Genomic DNA, 19,535 nt, shown 5'->3' with positions numbered 1-19,535 from the left:
CCAGTTGAGAACAAGTTCTCATTTACAACTGCGACCTGGCCAAGATAAAGCAAAGCAGTGCGATAAAAACAACAACACAGAGTTACATATGGGGTAAAACAAAACATAAAGTAAAAAATACAACAGAAAATATATATACAGTGTGTGCAAATGTAGCAAGTTATGGAGGTAAGGCAATAAATAGGCTATAGTGCAAAATAATTACAATTAGTATTAACACTGGAATGATAGATGTGCAAGAGATGATGTGCAAATAGAGATACTGGGGTGCAAATGAGCAAAATAAATAACAATATAGGGATGAGGTAGTTGGGTGTGCTAATTTCAGATGGGCTGTGTACAGGTGCAGTGATCGGTAAGGTGCTCTGACAACTGATGCTTAAAGTTAGTGAGGGAGATAAGAGTCTCCAACTTCAGAGATTTTTGCAATTCGTTCCAGTCATTGGCAGCAGAGAACTGGAAGGAATGGCGGCCAAAGGAGGTGTTGGCTTTGGGGATGACCAGTGAGATACAGTGGGGGAAAAAAGTATTTAGTCAGCCATTTAGTCAGTGCAAGTTCTCCCACTTAAAAAAAGGCCTGTAATTTTCATCATAGGTACACGTCAACTATGACTGACAAAATGAGGGAAAAAAATCCAGAAAATCACATTGTAAGATTTTTAATGAATTTATTTGCAAATTATGGTGGAAAATAAGTATTTGGTCAATAACAAAAGTTTCTCAATACTTTGTTATATACCCTTTGTTGACAATGACACAGGTCAAACGTTTTCTGTAAGTCTTCACAAGGTTTTCACACACTGTTGCTGGTATTTTGGCCCATTCCTCCATGCAGATCTCCTCTAGAGCAGTGATGTTTTGGGGCTGTCGCTGGGCAACACAGACTTTCAACTCCCTCCAAAGATTTTCTATGGGGTTGAGATCTGGAGACTGGCTAGGCCACTCCAGGACCTTGAAATGCTTCGATGCGAAGCCACTCCTTCATTGCCCGGGCGGTGTGTTTGGGATCATTGTCATGCTGAAAGACCCAGCCACGTTTCATCTTCAATGCCCTTGCTGATGGAAGGAGGTTTTCACTCAAAATCTCACGATACATGGCCCCATTCATTCTTTCCTTTACACGGATCAGTCGTCCTGGTCCCTTTGCAGAAAAACAGCCCCAAAGCATGATGTTTCCACCCCCATGCTTCACAGTAGGTATGGTGTTCTTTGGATGCAACTCAGCATTCTTTGTCCTCCAAACACGACGAGTTGAGTTTTTACCAAAAAGTTCTATTTTGGTTTCATCTGACCATATGACATTCTCCCAATCCTCTTCTGGATCATCCAAATGCACTCTAGCAAACTTCAGACGGGCCTGGACATGTACTGGCTTAAACAGGTGGACACGTCTGGCACTGCTGTATTTGAGTCCCTTGCGGCGTAGTGTGTTACTGATGGTAGGCTTTTTTACTTTGGTCCCAGCTCTCTGCAGGTCATTCACTAGGTCCCCCCGTGTGGTTCTGGGATTTTTGCTCACCGTTCTTGTGATCATTTTGACCCCACGGGGTGAGATCTTGCGTGGAGCCCCAGATTGAGGGAGATTATCAGTGGTCTTGTATGTCTTCCATTTCCTAATAATTGCTCCCACAGTTGATTTCTTCAAACCAAGCTGCTTACCTATTGCAGATTCAGTCTTCCCAGCCTGGTGCAGGTCTACAATTTTGTTTCTGGTGTCCTTTGACAGCTCTTTGGTCTTGGCCATAGTGGAGTTTGGAGTGTGACTGTTTGAGGTTGTGGACAGGTGTCTTTTATACTGATAACAAGTTCAAACAGGTGCCATTAATACAGGTAACGAGTGGAGGACAGAAGAGCCTCTAAAAGAAGAAGTTACAGGTCTGTGAGAGCCTGAAATCTTGCTCGTTTGTAGGTGACCAAATACTTATTTTCCACCATAATTTGCAAATAAATTCATTAAAAATCCTACAATGTGATTTTCTGGAGAAAAAAAACCTCAATTTCTCTGTCATAGTTGACGTGTACCTATGATGAAAATTACAGGCCTCTCTCATCTTTTTAAGTGGGAGAACTTGCACAATTGGTGGCTGACTAAATACTTTTTTCCCCCACTGTATACCTGCTGGAGCGCATACTACGGGTGGGTGTTACTATGTTCACCAATGAGCTAAGATAAGGCGGGGATTTGCCTAGCAGTGATTTATAGATGGCCTGGAGCCAGTGGGTTTGGCGATGAATATGTAGTGAGGACCAGCCAACAAGAGCGTACAGGTCACAGTGGTGGGTAGTGTATGGGGCTTTGGAGACAAAACAGATGGCACTGTGATAGACTACATACATGGGCAAGTTGCAGCAGAGGGTGCAGAGCTGGTGGCCGGGGTAGTGGTAGCCAGGTGGAAAGCATGGCCAGCCGTAGCAAAATGCTTGTTGAAATTCTCGATTATTGTAGATTTATCGGTGGTGATAGTGTTTCCTAGCCTCAGTGCAGTGGGCCGCTGGGAGGAAGTGCTCTTATTCTCCATGGACTTTACAGTGTCCCAAAACGTTTTGGAGTTAGTGCTACAGGATGCAAATGTCTGTTTGAAAAAGTTAGCCTTTGCTTTCCTAACTGCTGGTGTATATTGGTTCCTAACTTCCCTGAAAAGTTGCGTATCGCAGGGGCAAGACCATAAGCAAATAGGTAAACTGGGATAATACTAAAGAGTTAATCAGGGTGATTTTTCCACAAATAGGCAGGTATTTACCTTTCCATGGTAGCAAGATCTTATCTATTTTTGCTAACTTTCTATTAAAATGGATTGGAGTGAGATCATTTATTTATTTTGGGATATGTATACTGAGTATATCCACGTCACCATCAGACCATTTTATTGGTAAACTACACGGTAATGTAGAAATTGTATTTTTTTGTGATCCAATACGTAATAAAGTACATTTATCATAATTTGGTTGTAATCCAGAGAGGTTAGAAAATATATCTAGATCCTCTATGAGGCTGTGGAGGGATTCAAGTTGTGGATTTAAAAGAAAACATGAATCATCAGCTTACAATGACACCTTTGTTTTTAAGCCCTGGATTTCTAATCCCTTGATATTATAGCTAACATTTCGATGGCCATAATAAATAGATATGTCGATAGTGGACAACCTTGTTTTACTCCTCTTGACAGTTTAAAACTTTCGGAGAAATAGCCATTATTTACTATTTTTACACCTAGGGTTACTAAACATGATTTTAACCCATTTTATGAGAGATTCTCCTAAATTGAAATGCTCCAGGCATGTATATATAAACCCCAGTCGTACTTTATCAAAAGCCTTTTTAAAGTGAGCTATGAATAGCAGGCCTGGTTTCCCAGCTTTTTGATAGTGTTCTATTGTTTCCAGTACTTGAATTATATTATCTCCAATGTATCGTCCATGTAAAACACCTGTCTGATTAGAATGAATAATGTCCGACAATACCTTTTTAATTCTATGCGCTATACATTTTGCTAGAATTTTTGCATCACAACACTGAAGTGTAAGGTGCCTCCAATTTTTTAAATGGAGTGGATCTTTATATTTCCCACTTGTATCCTGTTTCAGTAATAATGAAATCAGACCTTCTTCTTGAGTGTCTGATAATCTACCATTTACAAAGGAGTGGTTAAAACATGTTAATAACGGTCCTCTGAGTATATAAAAAAAGTTTTGGTATACCTCAACTGGTATGCCATCCAACCCTGGAGTTTTCCCGGACTTAAAGTATTTAATTGCATCCAGAAGTTCCTCCTCTGTAATTTCACCTTCACATGAGTGTTTCTGTATGGCTGTTAATTTTACATTATCAATAGAAAACAAATCCATACAATTAGCTTCAGTTAAAGGAGATGGAGGCGACTGAAACGAAAACACTCCCACCCCCTCCTTAATGCTTGCTATGAATTCCATCTGATGGTGTATGCATGTTAAGGCCAGTGCTTGACTTGGACGGAAATAGGTGGCGGTACCGTTTATATTTAGGTGCAGGAACTCCTAAATTCGTTTGAGCTAATATTCTATAGGAGGTGCAGGAACTCAAGCATAAGAAAATGTGAGGTGCCGGTACTCAGTTCCGGTGAGCTCCTGCCCAAGTCAAGTAATGTGATTAGGTAAAAATACAAATATTGTCCTGTTTGGAACACTGACAAATAGAGAAAAAATTATAATAAGAAAAATATATACAGTGAGGAAAAAAGTATTTGATCCCCTGCTGAATTTGTACGTTTGCCCACTGACAAAGAAATGATCAGTCTATAATTTTAATTGTAGGTTTATTTGAACAGTGAGAGACAGAATAACAACAACAAAATCCAAAAAAATGCATGTAAAAAATGTTGTAAATTGATTTGCATTTTAATGAGGGAAATAAGTATTTGACCCCCTCTCAATCAGAAAGATTTCTGGCTCCCAGGTGTCTTTTTTACAGGTAACGAGCTGAGATTAGGAGCACACTCTTAAAGGGAGTGCTCCTAATCTCAGCTTGTTACCTGTATAAAAGACACCTGTCCACAGAAGCAATCATCAATCAGATTCCAAACTCTCCACCATGGCCAAGACCAAAGAGCTCTCCAAGGATGTCAGGGACAAGATTATAGACCTACACAAGGCTGGAATGGGCTACAATACCATCGCCAAACAGCTTGGTGAGAAGGTGACAACAGTTGGTGCGATTATTCGCAAATGGAAGAAACACAAAATAACTGTCAATGTTCCTCAGCCTGGGGCTCCATGCAAGATCTCACCTTGTGGAGTCGCAATGATCATGAGAACGGTGTGGAATCAGCCAAGAACTACACGGGAGGATCTTGTCAATGATCTCAAGGCAGCTGGGACCATAGTCACCAAGAAAACAATTGGTTACACACTACGACGTGAAGGACGGCAAGGTCCCCCTGCTCAAGAAAGCACATGGCTGTCTGAAGTTTGCCAATGAACATCTGAATGATTCAGAGGAGAACTGGGTGAAAGTGTTGTGGTCAGATGAGACCAAAATCGAGCTCTTTGGCATCAACTCAACTCGCCGTGTTTGGAGGAGGAGGAATGCTGCCTATGATCCCAAGAACACCATGCCCACCGTCAAACATGGAGGTGGAAACATTATGCTTTTGAGGTGTTTTTCTGCTAAGGGGACAGGACAACTTCACCGCATCAAAGGGACGATGGACGGGGCCATGTACCGTCAAATCTTGGTTGAGAACCTCCTTCCCTCAGCCAGGGCATTGAAAATGGGTAGTGGATGGGTATTCCAGCATGACAATGACCCAAAACACACGGCCAAGGCAACAAAGGAGTGGCTCAAGAAGAGGCACATTAAGGTCCTGGAGTGGCCTAGCCAGTCTCCAGACCTTAATCCCATAGTAAATCTGTGGAGGGAGCTGAAGGTTTGAGCTGCCAAACGTCAGCCTCGAAACCTTAATTACTTGGAGAATATCCTGAGATGTGTGCAAACCTGGTGGCCAACTACAAGAAACGTCTGACCTCTGTGATTGCCAACAAGGGTTTTGCCAAGTCATGTTTTGCAGAGGGGTCAAATACTTATTTCCCTCATTAAAATGCAAATCAATTTATACAATTTTTGACATGCGTTTTTCTGGATTTTATTGTTGTTATTCTGTCTCTCACTGTTCAAATAAACCTACCATTAAAATTATAGACTGATCATGTCTTTGTCAGTGGGCAAACGTACAATATCAGCAGGGGATCAAATACTTTTTTCCCTCACTGTATATATTTGTAATGTTTTTATTTTTCTCAATCTGATTGGGTGGGCCTGGCTCCCCAATGGGTGGGCCTGGTCCAACGCCCCTGTTATACATAGTTTTGCAGCTGTATAGCTAATACTACACTGAGACTCATATGGAGAGTCCATTACTGTATCTACTTCAATATCAGTAGTATGTAGATAATGTAGTAACTCTAATGTTATGTAGCATGTCATGTGTCCAAACATGATCTCTTTTTTTTAGTTTGGTTTTCTCACCTTTTCCCAACAGATCTGGATATCCTTCCTACGTAATCAGTAGCAATGTAGGACATGTAGCTACTCTTTGAATATTATGTAACATGTCAGTTTGCATATTCGTTTGGATTTTCTTCAACGGATGCCCAAATGGAGGCTCAGGGCTTCTTGAAGATGCATGGAGGAAGCTGTTCCTCACTGGGGGAGGGGCAGCAGCTCCAACCCCCATCACATCTCTCTGTCTCTTTCTTTCTCTCTCTCGCTCTCACTCACACACAGACACACACACACACACCAGGGTTGGGTCGAAATGAATTGGCCACACCCCACAGGATGTAGAATTTGAGTTTGAGTGACAGGAAGTATAATTGAATTCAGTGCAATTCAAATAAATTCCACTCAGTCATAGAACATGAGAGTTTCATTGAATCTGACAGTTCACACTTCCAGATACAAAAGAATATATTACTTTTATCTGGAAACAATGTTCATATATGTACTCGTTTAACCTTACTGGTTAGAATAGCCAATTATTGTATTGTATATTCCCACTAACCACATATTTTGTTTGGCTTCCTTTTGAAGGTCTCAGGGTCAACTTGAGGGTTAAACTAATGCATTCTAGGAAAAGTAGTATTTTCACCATATTGAACAAAATATATGTGATTAATGAAATATAACAACATAGAATTAGTTTTAAGAGTAATGTATAAGATGTATATTTGTATATCTGTACTGAACAAAAATATAAACACAGCATGCAACAATTTCAAAGATTTTACTGAGTTACTGTTAGTAGAAGGAAATCAGTCAACTGAAATAAATGCATTAGGCCCTAATCTATGGATTTCATATGACTGGGCAGGGGCGCAGGCCCAGCCAATCAGGATTATTTTTTCCCCACAAAAGGGCTTTATTACAGACATAAATACTCCTCAGCACCCCGCCTCCTCCTCCTCAGACAATCCTGCAGGTGAATAAGCCGGATGTGGAGGTCCTGGGCTGGCATGGTTACACGTGGTCTGCAGTTGTGGGGCCGGTTGGATGTGTAGTATCTAAACAGTTTATGACTTTGCTGACGTTTGCAAATGGTGTGTTAGAGGAAGTTGGCTCTTCTTGCGGAAGCATCTGGAAAGCATTACTATAGGGCCCCCCTAAAACAGAGGAAGTCTGTTATGTGAAGGCCAGGGATTGGTCTATGGGAAAACCACCCATATTATGTTACATATTATAAATACCATGGTTGGAACAAAGGAGGGGGAGAAATAACATATTAGAGATTGGGTTGGTTGTTCTCCGGATTTTCTGCAGAAATCTGTAAATTGACGCTGAAATCTTTGACGTAATAAACCATTATAATCGAGGACAATGTCAGCGAATTTATTGTCATCACAGCATGTCAGCATCGTTATCTCGACACTACATTATTGGCGACGAGGAATTTGGGACGTGTTGCGTCTTTTCTCAGATTTCCATTCATGGGCGCCGAGCTGACTCCCGCTCAAGAGGCATGCAGATATGATGAGCTTTCTCACAAACTTTGGGCGCTGGTCAGTTTGTGTGCTTGTGTGTGTGTGCGTTGAAGGACTGCACCGTCAAATGACTTGTGTGTGCGCTTTGCTGTTATTTGCTGTGTGATGAGAATCCGTTCTAAATTTCTACATTTGTTTGCGTTGAAAAAACGCAAACAGGGGGGAGTGTCTATAGGAATTGATAACACTGGGCACAGGGATATTTGGCTTGAATAAAATTAAAGGGAAAAGGAATAGCATGAAGGAATAAGGCCAGGAAATACGGAAAATGTATACCAATTAGGACAGACTTGTGTGTGCTCTTTGCTGTTATTTGCTGTGTGATGAGAATCTGTTCTAAATTTCTAAATTTGTTTGCGTTGAAAAAACGCAAACAGGGGGGAGTGTCTATAGGAATTGATAACACTGGGCACAGGGATATTTGGCTTGAATAAAATTAAAGTGAAAAGGAATAGCATGAAGGAATAAGGCCAGGAAATAAGGAAAATGTATACCAATTAGGACGTTGCTGATCTACGGAAGCCCTCAAAAGAGGCGATCATTAGGATGGGCCGAAAATCCTGAAAACTCACTAGGTTGATTTTTAAGGTCAGTTCTGGGAACTGGAGTTTGTGGTAGATACATTCGATTGCATGTTACCCCTCGACATATAGTTGACGAGGTATATGTTTGAAGTAACCTCTCATTGAATATCTGCAACTCAAGATCTCCAAAACTATTGAGCGTGCCGTCTTTAGCCAACTCTCTTGCTATCTCTCTCAGAATGACCTTCTTTGAGCCAAACCAGTCAGGTTTCAAGACTGGTAATTCAACTGAGACTGCTCTTCTCTGTGTCACGGAGGCTCTCCGCACTGCTAAAGCTAACTCTCTCTCCTCTGATCTTGTCCTTCTAGACCTGTCTGCTGCCTTTGATACTGTGAACCATCAGATCCTCCTCTCCACCCTCTCCGAGCTGGGCATCTCCGGCGCGGCTCACTCTTGGATTGCATCCTACCTGACCGGTCACTCCTACCAAGTGGCGTGGCGAGAAGCTGTCTCCGCACCACGTGCTCTCACCACTGGTGTCCCCCAGGGCTCAGTTCTAGGCCCTCTCCTATTCTCCCTATACACCAAGTCACTTGGCTCTGTCATATCCTCACATGGCCTCTCCTATCATTGCTACGCTGACGACACACAACTAATCTTCTCCTTTCCCCCTTCTGATAACCAGGTGGCGAATCGCATCTCTGCATGTCTGGCAGACATATCAGTATGGATGACGGATCATCACCTCAAGCTGAACCTTGGCAAGACGGAGCTGCTCTTCCTCCCGGGGAAGGACTGCCTGTTCCATGATCTCGCCATCACGGTTGACAACTCCGTTGTGTCCTCCTCCCAGAGTGCAAAGAGCCTTGGCGTGACCCTGGACAACACCCTGTCGTTCTCCGCTAACATCAAGGCGGTGACCCGATCCTGTAGGTTCATGCTCTACAACATTCGGAGAGTACGACCCTGCCTTACACAGGAAGCGGCACAGGTCCTAATCCAGGCACTTGTCATCTCCCGTCTGGATTACTGCAACTCGCTGTTGGCTGGGCTCCCTGCCTGTGCCATTAAACCCCTACAACTCATCCAGAATGCCGCAGCCCGTCTGGTGTTCAACCTTCCCAAGTTCTCTCACGTCACCCCGCTCCTCCGCACACTCCACTGTCTTCCAGTTGAAGCTCGCATCTGCTACAAGACTATGGTGCTTGCCTACGGAGCTGTGAGGGGAACGGCACCTCCGTACCTTCAGGCTCTGATCAGTCCCTACACCCAAACGAGGGCATTGCGTTCATCCACCTCTGGCCTGCTGGCTCCCCTACCTCTGCGGAAGCATAGTTCCCGCTCAGCCCAGTCAAAACTGTTCGCTGCTCTGGCACCCCAATGGTGGAACAAGCTCCCTCACGACGCCAGGACAGCAGAGTCACTCACCACCTTCCGGAGACATTTGAAACTCCACCTCTTTAAGGAATACCTGGGATAGGATAAAGTAATCCTTCTACCCCCCCCTTACCCCAACCCAAAAAAAAAAAAAAAAAAACATTGTAAAGTGGTGATCCCACTGGCTATAAGGTGAATGGACCTATTTGTAAGTCGCTCTGGATAAGAGCGTCTGCTAAATGACGTAAATGTAAGGTAGCAGAAATTTAAGAAGGAACGATGAGAAATAAGGAGCGATGGTAGCATGCTTTAGAGGACCGTAGGAATGGATGCGTTCCTCTTGAATTGTGTGTGTGTGTGAGAGAGAGAGAGCCTATGTGTATGTGTATAAAAGGGAAGGTCTCTGCTGTGTGTCGACTAAGGCTATGACAACAGGGGTTTTAGTTTTTTGTAAGGAAATATGTTAGTTAAGGTTAAAATCTTATGAGTCTCCATTAGCGAGAACGTTATTAATTGTGAACTATATATGAGCCCCTGGGAGGAAGTTAAGGTTAAAATCTTATGAGTCTCTAATAAAAGAGAACGTTTAATAATTGTTAAAAAACTATGAGCCCCTGGGAGGACGATTATGGGTAATGGATAAGAAAATAGATTGTGGTAAACTTAAGAAACTTCGAAGTAGGATTTGTGTTCTATGTTCTGTGTTGGTTTGTGAGTTCTGTTAAGTGTTACTGTTTGTCTGTGTTGGGGAAATAACGGAGGGACAGCTGCTCTGTCTGCTTTCTGTTGTTTAGCTTGGAGAGAGCTGCTTGGGAGAGCTCCTTTCACTTTGAAATCGCACTGGTGAATGAACAGCGCATGCGTGGGATTTTATGAGTTTAGAGTTACGTAGAGCAAAAATGCCACTCCCCTGCCTGCACTGAGCTGCTGTGACATGCAGACAGAGAAGAAAGGGGGAGACTTACACACGAATAAAGTATTATGTTTGTTAAATCGGCTGTTGCTTAGTTATTAATCTATTTGATTGAGATCTATTGAATTTATAAATGAGAGATATGTTGACAGATTAAAAATAAAAATAATTAAATAAATAAATAAAATAAAATGTTATTGAGCTATTTATAATATTCCTGAGTTAAGCTGTTTGCTTATTTCTTAGCGCGAATATGAACATAGATATGCATAAAATACTAAATTATTGTCTGTGTTCTTTGTTCTCCTGTGATGTGAGAGACGAGAAGGAGGAGAAAGAGAGAGAGAGGAGGTGCTGACGAGTGCGTCACGCGGCAGTGTGTGCTGCCCCAGATCCAGTCCAATCAAGGCCAGTACTGCTCTGTTCACAAAACTTACTTTCCCATAGAGGATATTGTGTGTGCCTAGCATATTTCATGTTGTGACAATTTAACAGGGACTTGGCAACAGACTGATCAATTGATGTAATTAAGAATTGCACATTGGAGTTTTTTGTGCATGGGTTGGTTTGATTAGAGTTGTGTTGGAATCCAGCACTGATATTATTCTGTAAAATTAAGGTAATTGGGTGATTATTAAGCAATTGGTTTGTGAGTGCTGTAGTGTTGCTGGATTACAGGTCTTTCTTTTTTTGGATTGCTCTGAAGTTGACTACTTTCATTTACTTTTCCTGATCGGATGTGGTAAGATTGCCACTAATCAATAATTTGGTAAAATAAAATAAAATAAAAATAAAATAAATAAATAAATGGAACAATAAATAAATAAATTAATTAATTAATTAATTAATAAATTGATGTATAAATTAATTAATTAATTAATTCATTAATTATAAATATATATATAAATAACGAAAAAAATAAAAAAGGAGGAAAACAAGCTACATAGTCTAAAATATTTTTGGGTTTACAAATTCATTGGTTTAAAATAATAATAATAATAAAATAATTCACAATATAGGAATATAAAAGAGTTGTTACAATGGGGAAAAAGGACAAGCAGAACAGCAAAAAGACCCCCACCTTATGAGGAAGAAGTAGAGTTTAAGGACGTCTATCCTCAGCTTCCAATGATCATTCAGGAGGGTGATTATTGCATCAGAGATGAAGATGAACGAATAATAGAGAGAGGACAAGCAGAAACGACCATAAAGATGAATCCAAACTCCAAAAGTAAGAAGAAAACGAGATGTCTGGAAACTAGAGGTGGAGTGAGGTTCAGGAGGATGGAACTTGAAGATGATGATGATGATGATCAGAGTGATTCAGAAGAGATCATGGGTGGATATGACCCTGTGATCAGATGGAGGTTGGCCAGAGCGGAAAGAAGGGGTGATGGAAGTTGGAAGGAGAAGAATACAAGAGATTCGATCTCTGATGAAAGTGAAGATGGAGACAGCGATAAAGATTTGGAGATTAAAGGTGCTTTATGTTCGGGAGGATTTTATCCTACAATGAAGGGAGCAAAAGTAAGAAGATGATGCCAGTGATAATTCCAGGACAGAACCTGGAGTACAAGCCTTTGCAGAATACCGATATGTCAGATATACTTGAGAAGCTGCCTGCTCTTCAAGATGGAGCATATCCTTGGATTTCAAAATTGGAAGAAATTACGGTGGGAACACAGTCTGCCATAGGAGACATTAAGACACTTTTGGCTAATCTCCTTGGGTTTCCAGGTATGGAAGAAATTTGTACAGGAAAAAGGAACACAACCAGAAAGAACAGGACCAAGAAACTCTCAGAAAACTCAATCAAATACAACTGGTGGAGAATAAGAAGGAGAAGAAACAAGCTTTGGTTATGCAGAATCAGCGTGCACCAAATCAACAATCACTGCCACAGCTTCAACCGGACCAGTTCCAACCGCAATTGTACCAGCCACAACTAGTGGTACAAGTTGTTTCATATCCATAGACAGTTTCTGGACAGACACAGAATTGGAGAGGAAGAGGACGAGAAGGCTTAGGAAGAGGAAGAGGAGGAAGATTTAAGCCATACTTCCAGCAATCTTCAGAAGCGTGTTATAATTGTGGACAGGTTGGTAACTTTGCCTGTGAGTGTAATGGGCCAGGAGGAAACACCAGAGGGAATTTCAGAGGAAGATACAGGGGCCAGTCAAGATCATCTGGAGGACAGGTGAACCCTTATAGGGGCCTGGAGGAAGGATTCTAGGGGTGCCGAGAAGATCCGAAAGGGGGGTGTCAGCTGGTAGCATCAGGACCGGAAAAAGATCTAACAATTGAGGTGAAAGTAAACAACTGACCATTGGAAGTGATGGCGGATAGCACAGCTGCTTTTATCTGTGTTCGGCCTGAAGATGCTACACATCTCCCTATGTCCAATCAACTAATTAGGACAATGGGATTTGAGGGAGTGAAACAGCTGATTCCTCTTACGGAACCAATTGAGCTCTGCTATGAAAATCAGAAAATTACAATACCCATATTGGTATCAGAACATACACCTATTGCATTGTTGGGAAGAGATGCATTGTGTAGATTGAATTGTACAATAAAATGTACACCAGACGGCTGTCTGGTAGAAGTGCCAAAGGAAAAGGTTTACCAATTGTTGATGACGACAGAGATGGATTCTTCTTCAGTATTCTGGATTGGAAATCTCAGTGAAGATTTTTTGAAGCAGGCTAAGATATGGGAGAAATTCATTGTGGCAAATATGCCAGATGCGAGGCTTCCGGAATATCCATTTCATTGTACGCTCAAGTATTTCAAGAATGCTGCCCAATCGAACTCAGAGGAATGGTTGAGTCATCAACCAAAGAAAGTTCAACTCAGCTCATGTTGCATAATTTTAGGACCACAAGGAGCAGCTATGAAGATAAACACAGACAATTATCTGGATAAAGAATTTGAGATTGAGAAGAGTGTGCCACATGTGACCTTGTTGGTTTCTGAAGGCTATGAGCAGAAGCAAATAGGAGAAATGATGACAGAAGCAGAGAAAGCTTGGAGGAGTGAAGATCAGCGATTTCTCAAAAGAATGATTTCGGCTCAAGGACAAGGAGAGCCATAAGCTGTACGGATGACACATGAATATATTTGCAGTGTGAAGATGGATTCAGACCCTATGAAAGAGGAGATGTTGCAACAAGTTCCAGAATGTTTGTGGTCTCAACACAGTACCGATATTGGACTTGTGAAATCAGCCCAATTGAGGTGAAAGTTGAACTTCGACCAGGAGCCAGACCTCCTTGGAAGAATCAGTATCCATTGAAAGATGAAGCAATCCAAGGGATCGAACCACAAATTGAAGGACTTTCGAAAGCAGGTGTTTTGAAGACAATAAAAAATCCTCAGAGTAGCAATCCTTTGTTGTCGTTGGAGAAACCATGAGGGGTTGATAGTAGCGCCTCTAGACCTATTAGGTCTGATGATTTAGGAAGCACATGGGTTAGCTAATGTTGCAAGGGGGGAGGTTAGGAGAAAGATCACAAAGGAGTATGGTTTTTGGGCACCATATTTGCTTGAACAGGTTGACTATGTCATAGGCAGGTGCACAATCTGTCTGAAAAATAATGTTCGCAGTGGTGTGACTGTTATTCTTGGTTACATTCCTACACCAAGAGGTGCATAAGATGTCCAACTAAGCTAAAAGATGCTCAGTCGGTTGCAAAGTTCTTGTGTAAAGAAGTCATAAGCAGGTGGGGACTACCCAATCGAATATCCTCAGATAATGGGAAGGAATTTGTGGATAAATCAGTGAAATTTATGTTGCAAAAATTGGGAATTAAGGAACGTCTTGGAGCAGTTTATCACCCACAAAGTCAAGGGATTTGTGAAAAAATGAACGGTGTCTTGAAAAATCGCATTGTCAAAATTTGTCAGCATATGGGTCTAAACTGGATAGCGGCGCTTCCTTTAGCATTAATGGTGTGTCGCTCAAGTGAGTTGCGTGATCTACGTATGACACCCCATGAACTGGTCACAGGAAGAAGGATACCTACGCCTTGTTTGCGAACAAGCGGAAAGGGTCCAAGCTTGGCTCTTTTGGAAGATGAAATGAGAGTGTACGTTACATATATGGCCAATTTTCATAAAAAATTGTCCATATATGTTTCTGACAGGCAAAGAAAAGAAGAGGTGCAGGAGAAGCTTGATGAGCAAAAAAATGAGTACAGTGTAACCTGGGGACAAGGTGTTCGTGAAGGTATTTAGAAGGAAGTGGTATAACGAACGTTGTGAAGGACCATTTGAAGTTGTTCGTAGTACTGGAACAGCTGTCCAGGTTAAAGGGTCTCCAACGTGGTATCATTTGTCACATTGTGTTAAAGCGCCTGGAGAAGAGGTGCCACGCGCAGAGAGACAGGATGTTGAAGGCTCAAGAGAGCAGGATGAAGATAGGGGAGAACAGGCAGAAGGAGGGATGCATGACAATATCCAGAGTCAAAACCCAGAAGGAGAGATTGTCCATGTTGTGGACAACGTTGATGATAATGTTTACACTTCTGACTCTGCAATGGATGGAAAGGAAAGGAGATTTGGGGACATTGATTTTCAATACGTCCCAGAAACAACAGGGAATATTTCAGTGGAATGTGAAACAGTGGAGATCACCAAGGGCAACTCTGTTACAGGAGAAGCTGGTGATTCGGTTAGACAAAGTAGGCCTAGACCAGTTAGGGGAAAAGTCAGACCAAAACGTTACGAATACTAGGGTTGAAGTAACTCTAGGAAAGTCAGCTCAGCTTCCATGTCAGTGCACGAGAGAGAACAGTGGTGAAGGGAAATTTAGAGTTCAGTGGGAAGATAGCTATGGAGTTTAGATCTGTTAGAAGCAGTTGCATTGAGCAAGTATGCATTGCTGAATGATAAGAGAAGACTGAAGATTGAGGGTGATTGCAGTCTTTATGTGGACAATTCCCAGCAGGAGGATCAAGGTGATTATAAATGTATTTTTTATAATCCACAGTTTGAAAGTGAGGGATTAGAGTTGGGACTGAGAGTTAATGTAGTGAGACTAGTGGTGATAGATGGAAATACAAGTAAAGAGCTCCAAGCTGTAGGGAAAATAGATGAATCAACAACAATGACATCAACACTTCAGCCTGATACAACAACAGTGAGAAGCAATTCAACTCTTTCAACATTGACAGATATTAAAGCTATAAATGTATCACATTTGATTACAATGGCGCCTCAGAAAATTGCTCATTAGGGTTAGGATGGGTGGTACAGCTCATCTTCCTTGTAGATGTGAGAGACGGAGTGGGGGTGGTGACATTCCTCCCACGTGGAGAGATAATTATGGAGAAGAAGTGTTGTTATCAGGACCAGAAGTAGAGGCTGTGCCATCTAGTCAAAGGAAGTATATTTTGTACAATGATATGAAGTGGAAGAGGGTTATGAGTGATTGCTCACTTATTTAGCGTAATGTTACATGGAAAGATCAGGGAGAATATATGTGTACTTATTTAGAGCCAGCGTTAACATTTGTTCCGGTTAAGAATTATTGGTTAAAAGGCTATGTAACTCATAAGGTGACGCTTATGATGGAAGATTTAAAGTCTGCTGAAGTTTCCACAGTCACCAAAGGAGTTCAGGAGCAGTATATTATAGTAGCCACTCCAACAGTAAATAATACACAGAGGATATCTGTCACTTTGCCACTGGAAATAATTAAGAGTTTTAATACATCAACTAAAGCAACTATTTTAACAGTAACTTTGAAAGAGATTAATGTTACGACGGCGATAACAAATTTCGGAAATGTGACACAGACACCAACAACAACTTTTCTGAAACTAAAGGATGTAGTAAGAGTGACTCAGAAGTTTATGATACGGATGGAGAGTGCTGCGAATGGTAGTAAGGATAGTGTTGAAATAGGAGAGCAGATGGTAGTAGAGAATTATGTAGATTAATCTGAAATAGTGCAGAATACTATCCCGGAGGTAAAGGATGAGTTCTTTAATTTTGATGGAACACCAGAAGATGTATCTGATCAATACCGCTCGTTAGGGAAGAGAGAAATTAAATGGAAGGCATATGGATTTGATTCTTCTGTTTTGCGAATTAAAGATGGATGGGCAGGTAGGAATCTATGGTTCCAGCAGTTAACTCATTCTGTAAGATCAGTGAGGAATCTTGAGGGTCCATGGCTGTTGAGAATTGCAGCACCAGGCACATGGGGTTCAATCTTAGAGACGGTGGCTCAACCTCTATCAACTACGTGTCAATCTTATTGTCATGAGCACTCTCTCTCCCTGGTAGCAACATTAATTGCATTCAATTATCTTCCACTCTGCTCACCTCCCTCTCTCTACTCAGCCTAACTAGCTCCACCTGCCCTGCTCTGCTCTTGTTACCTGGCCAGCTGCACTGCATTTCCCACTCACCATCCTCACCTTGCCTCACTCTGTTCTAATTACTCTGCCAGCTGAACTGCATTTCCCCACTACCTCTCCCAGTATATCAAGCCCTGGTTTTCAGCCAAGCCCTGTCAGATCGTCTTCAAACCCGGACCAGTAACCTGCCTGTCTGCGCTCTGACTCCTGTTTGTGATACCGATCCTTTCTTGACTGCCTCCTTGTTCTACTGCCCCGTCTATCCCAACCTGCCTTCTGGACCTCGACTACTCTCCGATCTTCAGCCCCTCCGGTAACTCGTTTCTGCCTTCTGTCTCTCACCACGATATTTGCCCAGCCCTGATCTGTACTTCTGCCTGCCATTCATATTGCTGTTGTGTGTGTGTGTTCCCCCAGGTCTCCGACCACCAGATGAGCGTGCCCAGACGTTTCACCACCCTCAGCCCGATACGCCGCTCCATCACTGGGGAACACACACACTAAGCACTTGGACTGGACACCCCCGGACATTTGGTGACCCCCGAGCACAGGTACCCACAGGAGGACCCTGAAAGACCCCTGACACCCCTGGGACTCCTCTTCCCGCCTGTAACCTTGAATAAAGAACTCTGAATTTGAACTTGCGCTCTTGGGTCCTCTTCTGTTCGTGACAGAACGATCTGACCATCATGGACCCAGCGCACTCCCTGACCACGATGGAGGAAGAGCCAGAGAGGACTGCCCTACAGCGACTGGAACGCTCTGAGGGAGACATAAATCGGATGGCTGGCGACATCGCTTCCCTTCTCCAGCTATTCAACCAGCAGCAACAACAGTTCCAACTGCAGCAACAACAGCTAGCCCAAGCCCTGCAACTACTCTCAAGCCCGGCTACTCCACCTGCACCCCCCTGGTCCTTTTGTTCCTGTACCACCGATACTCCTTCATCCCTCCGCTGGAGGTCCCAATGCTGCAGGCCCGGCAGTGCTGCCACCAGATCCCCACGCTCCTGAACCAAGGATTGGGAACCCGGAACGTTTTGATGGCAACCAGAAGCAAGTAAGACCATTCTTGAGCAGCTGCCGAATCCAGTTTGCACTACAGCCCAGGACTTTCTCAACAGAGGGAGCCAAGGTGGGGTATGTCATCACACATCTCACCGGTCGAGCTCGGTTGTGGGGAACGGCGGAATTCGACCGGCAAACCCCAGCCTGTGCCTCCTTCAGTGCCTTTGAGGAGGAGATGTTAAAGGTCTTTGGCCTAGGCTCGCCAACAGCCGAAGCGTCACAAGCTCTGCTCACCATCCGTCAGGGCAATCGGACAGTGGCAGACTTCTCCATTGACTTTCGTACCCTGGCCAGTCAAAGCTCGTTTAACCCAGAGGCACTGGTGCAAGCCTTCCTCCATAGCCTGGCGGACTATATCAAGGACGAGCTTGTTTCCCATGACCCGCCCTCAACGCTTGATGCCGCCATTGACCTTGCCGTTCGCATTGACCGCCGTATACAGACCCGGAGGAGGGAGAAGGGCCGTCTCAGTCAACCTGCCATCCGTACTCGGGTCGATACCGCTTCTGTCCAGCCCCTGCCTGTCAAGTCCCATAGCCAACTCAATCAGCCTGAGCCCATGGAGATTGGCCGTGCCTCTCTGACTCCCGAGGAGCGTCGGCGCCGTCTAGGCTCCAACCTTTGCCTCTACTGTGGTGGCGAGAATCACCGTGTCGCTACTTGTCCGGCAAAAGCCGCAGCTCACCAGGTGTAGGGGGAGATCCGGGTGAGCTCAACAAGCCTTCAGTCTCCCTCCATCCGAAAGACCCTGCTTCATCTCCGCCTTCAGCTTTCTGACAAGACTCATACATTGGCCGCCCTTGTGGATTCCGGAGCCGAAGCAAACATCATGGACCCTGAGCTTGCACAGCAACTGGGCGTGAACCATCATCAACTGACACAACCCATTCCTGCACGAGCCCTGGATGGGCATCATCTTGGCACTGTCACTCATATCTCCGCCCCTGTGACAATCCTGCTGTCAGGAAACCACCAGGAGTCCATCCAGTTTCACCTCCTACACTCACCTGGCCAACCACTCATTCTTGGATACCCGTGGCTCCGTCAGCACAACCCCCACATCGACTGGGAGACAGGAACAGTCCGTGAGTGGGGAAGGAGTTGTCACCAGACCTGTTTAAGGGGGGCCACCCTGCCCGTTCACCGGGAAGGATCTAGCGCTACCTCCGACATATCCAATGTTCCGGCCTGTTACCACAGCCTGAAAGAGGTGTTCAACAAATCCAAGGCGACATCTCTACCCCCCACACAGACCCTATGACTGCGCGATTGATCTCCCTGCCTGGCACAGCACCTCCCAAGGGTCGTCTGTATTCACTGTCAGCCCCGGAAAGAAAGGCCATGGAGGACTACATTAATGACTCTCTTGCCTCCGGGATAATTAGACCGTCGTCTTCCCCCGCAGGAGCGGGATTCTTCTTTGTCGGCAAGAAGGACGGTTCTCTTCGTCCATGCATAGATTACCGGGGTCTGAACGACATCACGGTTAAGAATCGCTACCCACTGCCCTTACTTTCGTCTGCCTTCGAACTGCTGCAGGGAGCCACTGTATTCACTAAGCTGGACCTTCGCAATGCCTACCATCTGGTGCGGATGAGGGAGGGAGACGAATGGAAGACAGCGTTCAACACACCAACCGGCCACTATGAATATCTCGTCATGCCCTTCGGCCTCACCAATGCCCCAGCAGTTTTTCAAGCCCTAGTGAATGATATCCTCAGGGACATGCTAAATACGTTCGTATTTGTGTACCTTGACGATATTTTAATATTCTCA

The sequence above is a fragment of the Coregonus clupeaformis genome, chromosome 17, assembly GCF_020615455.1.
Source record: "Coregonus clupeaformis isolate EN_2021a chromosome 17, ASM2061545v1, whole genome shotgun sequence".
NCBI classification, from domain to species: Eukaryota; Metazoa; Chordata; class Actinopteri; order Salmoniformes; family Salmonidae; genus Coregonus; species Coregonus clupeaformis.
This window is presented reverse-complemented; position numbering follows the sequence as displayed.